The sequence below is a fragment of the Nicotiana sylvestris genome, chromosome 7 (assembly GCF_000393655.2).
Source record: "Nicotiana sylvestris chromosome 7, ASM39365v2, whole genome shotgun sequence".
Taxonomy (NCBI): Eukaryota; Viridiplantae; Streptophyta; class Magnoliopsida; order Solanales; family Solanaceae; genus Nicotiana; species Nicotiana sylvestris.
The window spans coordinates 70,591,507-70,597,506 of record NC_091063.1 but is presented as its reverse complement, the minus strand read 5'-3'; positions in this window follow the sequence as shown (position 1 = coordinate 70,597,506).

Here is a 6,000-nt window from a genome sequence, read left to right as displayed (position 1 = left end):
AGTCCAAAGCTTTCCCTCTGGGTGAAAAAGGGAACAATCTCAATCTCAATGCATCCTCTGACACATTGGTTTGTTTGCTTCCCCAGCAGGTATCCACAAAGCCCTTAAGATGTTTATATGCATTCTGATGGGGAGCACCTGTAAAATACCCTCGCTGCTCAAATAAAGTCAATATCACATTTGTAATTTGAAAATTGCCCATCCGGATCTGGGGTGGGACAGTTGCACTTGCGTATCCTTCATTTGGAAGCACCCGAGGAGCCACTCTTGGAGGAGGCGAGGGAGGGTCTAGAACATTGTCATTGGCCTAGCGTCCTCTTCTTTGACCTTGAGGTACTAGAGGCACCTCATCTTCACCATTATCATCTACCTCCTCCCTTGATAGAACATTTCCAATAGGATCATTGTCTGCCATTTTGTACCTGAATTGATGACACACACAAATTAGTAACACAGAAGGAAAGAAAAACAAGACACAAAACTAGTTAGATAGATAGCCAAAACCGTTTAGTTCCCTGGCAACGACACCAAAAAGTGATCGGTTCCAACCCTACACTACTATAGAGTGGCAAGAGCGGTTGATGTAGCTTTTACCCGAAAGGTCGGGATCGAATCCACAGAGAGCTAAGATATGTTTGGAATTGGATTCCTATCTAATCTAGCAATGTGCAATGCTCTTAGTTGCACTTCTAATTATTTTTTGTTTGTTTTCTATTCTACTTTAAGACTAATGATGTAGGAAAATAAGCTAAGTATGATAATTGTTTTTGTAAGATTTTCTTAATTGGTTTAAAGGCACTATAGAAGTGACTTGCACCTAGGTGGGTATCTAACGGGATCTAAAACTTAGGGCAAATTTGTTATAATTGGGATTGTGATATAGCTATTACACGTAACTACTCACTCTATACCTCTCGGTAGTTTGAGTGACTTTGCCCTAATTGAATTTCTCAAGCCCAATTGGGTGTTAAACAGTGCAAGCAAATATGGCTCAAGTCGGGTATTACTATCTCTAGGTTTAACCTTTTTATTGGGACTATCAATCTCTTGAATACACCCCAATTCCTTGTTGGCTTGAATTTCCTAGACTTAGCCTCTCTTTCTCAAGAAGAGCCTAATTAAAAAAGACACAAATCAGTGTTTACAAACACCAATTCAACATTTAAAGCATAAATCAAGCCAAATGTCATTCACCCATAAATATTCAACCCCTAAAACTGAAGACCCATTAAATACTCACACTAGGGTTGAGAACGACCCTAGCTAATGGGTTTAGCTACTCATAATCAAAGAAGAAATGAAAGATTGAGATGAAATATAATCCATAAAAAGTAATTACAAGATTAAAATCTAAGTTTAATTGCTAAAGAAGTTCTAAAATTAATCAAAAAGGTAAAAAGAGGCGGTTCACGTGCTCATCTAAACAACAGATACCCTAAACTTTTGAAAAAGAACTATTTATACACAACTAATTTTTTTGGATAAAAATGCCCATACGGAGGTTTCGCTGACAGTGAAAAATGGACCGCTGCAGCGCTAAGGCAACCGCGGCCGCACAAAATCAAGCGCGGACTGCGGTCTTTAGCTTTTAGCTCCATTGTTGGTTCTCTGAATCTAGCTTCCGCTGAGGGCGGTAACATCACCATGGCCACGCTAAGGCTACCGCTGCCGTGCAATTTCACCGTGCGCAGTAGTACTTGTTAAGCCCAAAATTCCATCTCTCTGAACATTGCCACCGCTGAGAACGAAGTCAAGATCGCCTCAGCAGTGGTCCCTCCGCGTCCACGGTTGTTTCTTTGTTGTCAGTGCTCTTTTGAGCCAACTTTTGAACTTTTGCATGTTTTACTCCTTTTTGAGCAGGTTATGACTTCTTTGTCTCTTTTTGACCAAACACTTCAAACAAGCACAATAAATTAGCTTTCGGAAATACTTGTACATATTTTTAATCCAAAACCTAAGCAAAAAGCAACATAAAATAGGCTAGAATCCCTCGTTATCAACTCCCCCAAACTTAAGCTTTTGCTTGTCCTCAAGCAAACAAAGTAATTCTCACCTCCTCAAAATAAAAGAAAGGAAAATTCAGCTGTCCTAAAGTAACATCATAGAATCAATTGGGACTAACAATTACCCTCAACTCAAATGCGTTATTAACAATACACAACCTTTTTAGCACTACAGCTATAGTGCGACACAAAAGCATCAAGAGTTGACTTAACTCATCAAGGAAACTCTTTCTATTAATTTGGTTATTGTGGAACCCAAACTCATACTCCTCTACTCTCCATAAGCAAACCTCACTTTTAGATTGTAGCACTCAGAACGAGGATTGGGGAAAACACACTCATCTCTCTTAAAGGAAGGTCACAAGTCCGACTCTAAGTACCATAAGCTTGCCCTTTATGTGAGTCACCACTAATGTAAGCTCACTCAACTCAAGATCATATAGGGCTTTTGCGGGAATGTAATGAAGGCTTTTGGTTCAGGGTAGGATATATTGGTCTAAGAAGGTTTCATCTTTCCTTAAGCACTTCATTTGTTTCATTTTGGCACACATTTTCTTGACTTTTTGAGTCATTTACTTATTCTTTAGAGGTTAGAGAGACACACTGACATTCTTTCTTGTTCACTTCAATCCTTTTTCTCCTTTCTAATCTTTCTACACCTTTCATCTTTTTCTTTTATTGAATCCCTTCATTTCTTCTACATTGTTCACTTTCTTTTTGACTTTTTGGCTTTTCTTTCTTTTTATTTTTGCCTTTCCTTTTCTTCATTTGTACCTTTTATCACTTCTGTATTCCTCGTCTCCCCCCCCAAACTTATGCATTTGACTTGTGCTAAGGAAAGATCAGGTGCTAAGAGAGGATCATTTTTGAACGGATAAAGACTTGTATCATGGTTTTTGAAAGAATAAGGGCTATGTCTCAACGGGGTTAACTAGGGATATCATCATTGGTGGGCTATGGATGTTTTCAAGTCTCAATTAGGATCAAGGAGAGCCTATAATCACTTCTCAAGTCGAGCTACACTTAAGATTTCGCCTAGACAAACATTCAAGGCAAGTTCTAGACTCATTGGCACGAGACTTGGACTTGCAAATCAATACCTCACCACACAAGCTATAGGATTGCTAAAGAAACAGAGTCGAGGGCCCACAACAACCTTATCTAAGATTTGAGCAACACAAATGGTTCCGAGGAACCACTCGATGATTGTTTAGTCAACACAAGAGTCTCAAGGTCAGAACTATCACCATCCTATACACACCAATTTGTTTTTAACCATAAGGTCAAAGGTAAATGTGTTAGGACCAAGTGAAGCTTTGCCTGATGCACTATTACTCCCTAACTACTATTTACACAAAAGCAAAAAAGAAAAATAGACGCAAACCCTTAAGAAGGTTGTCATGCCATCCATCATCGGGAAGAGTCACCTGGTTCATACAAACTCCACATTTAGAAAGAACTGTGGCATTAAGAATACTAAAGGCTTATTGATCATCGAAACTTGTAAAATAAGAAGCTACGAACCGAAAAAGAAGCTATTAAATGAAATAAGAAGCTATACTATTAAAAAATTGCATAAGAAATTATGAAGTAAAATGCGAAAAGTAAACCAAATATGTACAATAAGGGATTTAGATGAATATACATAAGAGGGAATGAATATATACATGAGAGAGTAACTTTATATGCAGACCAAGATTGAAAAATAATGAAAAGTGAAATAAATGGTAAATTATATACATACCAAAAGTGAAAAATAAACATAAAGAAAAAATAGTATCATCATTACAAACCAACTACCAAATCATCAAAGTAGGACCACTCCCTCAAATGAAAACTAGTATTGTCCTCAATGCTAACTAACCAAAAATAAGATAAAAAGGAAGGGTTGAGAGTAAAGAAAACTCCTTATGGGTCCTCTGTATGCATGGGGCCCTGTGGCTGGGTCCTGGATCACTTGGCTCGGGGGCCTGTGGCTGGCCAGAAGCACCTCCCTCAGGAACCTCCAACTCAATCTCTGCATCATCAACTCGGGGCATCACTCTCCTCCTCCTGGGCTCTCCCTCAGTCTCCTACTCCTAAACCTGCTCTGTCTGAGCTGCTGGAAGATGGTCTTGTAATAGTAGCTCCAATGGTAGGTCTCCAGCTGACTTCATCTTCTCCACCTCTCCCCTCAATTGCTTTACCGAGTCCTTCGAGGCCCGAGTCTTTTTTAGTTTCTTTGTCTTCTTGCTCAGCTCCTTAAGAATTTTTCCTTGAACTGCAAGAGCAACCATGATAAGCTTTTGGTTCTCTAGGAGCATCTTCTGGTTGTCCAGAAGCTCCTTGAGAGACTCCTCTGCTGAAGCTGGCACATGTGGCTGTGCAAGAACTGGCTGGGCTGCCACTGAACTGGATAGCACAGACAACTTAGAAGTTGCTGCCTGTATCTAGTTGTTGAGGCTGGAAAGTGTTTGGTTCAACCTGTGAGCAGTCAATGGGTACGCTGAGGATGATGGCACTGATGACGACATAGAAGTAGATGGTACTGAGGAAAGATCCGGTATGGCAATGGGAGGCTGTGAAGTAGTGACTACCCCTATTGGCTCTTCAGACTGGCCAGTAGAAGTAGTAGCTTTGCCCTTGGATCCCTTGGATTTGGGGTTGCCTGGACCCTGAAGGTTGTACCATGAAAAGGGCTTCTTGGGCTTTACCATGACATCGAAATTTCTTTTCTCCACCTCCTGATCCTCTAAGTACATGGTGAGGAAGTTTGGGAAGGGGTAAGATCTATCACCCTTGTCGACCACCCTGGTGATCACCCTAGACATGATATTCCCGACATTGATCGGGTACCCCGCCATGATAGCCGCCACTACGATCGCCCGAGAGATAGGCAAGGTGTTGGCGTGAGTAGTGGGGTATAGTCTGCTACATACAAAGGTCTCCCAACCTTTTGCCTTAAAGTTCAGGGTGTTCCTCAAGATAGGAACCACTATTGCCAACCACGTTGGAGTAGTATCCGGGAGAGCCAGAAGTGATGCCAACCACGGGCGGGCTTCCTCATCCAATGCCAATTTCTCTAAGTACATTGCCTCATCTTCATCATTGAACCCAAGATAATCATTTATTGTCTTCCCATCAAACTTGACTTTCAGATTTCGCACCTTAGTCACTTTTGTTCCCTTTTTGATGAGGGAGGCATTGGCGTAGAATTCCTTGACTAGGTGCTCATTGGCATCCGACACCTTGATAGTGAAGTACTCCCATCCCACTCGTTAATTTAAGTGTTGCTTCACATTAGGGTTGTGGGGCAGAAGGTCCCGCTCTATAAATTGACACTCATGAATTAGGGACTTCTGAGGCCACCATTCCCTGAATTTATGGTAGGCCATCTCACTGACGAATCTCTGCTGCCACACCTCTGGGTTTCGGGTCCTTTCCACACCTCCAGTTTGGGTATCACCCCCTCTTCCATCATCCGGTACCTCAGCATCTACAACTGTGGGATCTTGTGCCGGTGGCGAAGCTGTGGGTGAGGCTGAAGTTGAGGACTCACCACTCTCCTCTAAGCCATCAGAAGAGGCATTAAAAATAGGAGAGGCCGGGGGTATAGGTTCACCAATCAATCTGAGTCTCCCCGGGAAGTCTGGTACATGTGTAGGTACTGAGTCAGCCTCTGATGCCTCTCGGAAGGGCACATACTCACTCCCCTCTGAGTGGGAAGCAGCTCTATTTGCAACTCTAATGTTCTTCCTCATTTCCCTAATTGATTTCCGAATTGCTGGGGTCAACTTAATTTGTCCTTGTCCCTTACCCCGGGAGGACTCTACTCTACCCTTTTGTTTCTCACCGCCGCCCCTAGATTTAACCATTGTCTGCAAACATAATTAGTGGAAGATTGTTAGTATTGGTGCTAGAAGGAGTAGTGCAGAAAAGCAGAAGAACAATTTACAGAAAAAATTGTAGATCGTTGACCGCAGAAAATGCATCGCGACTGCGGAGGTATGGGGATCAG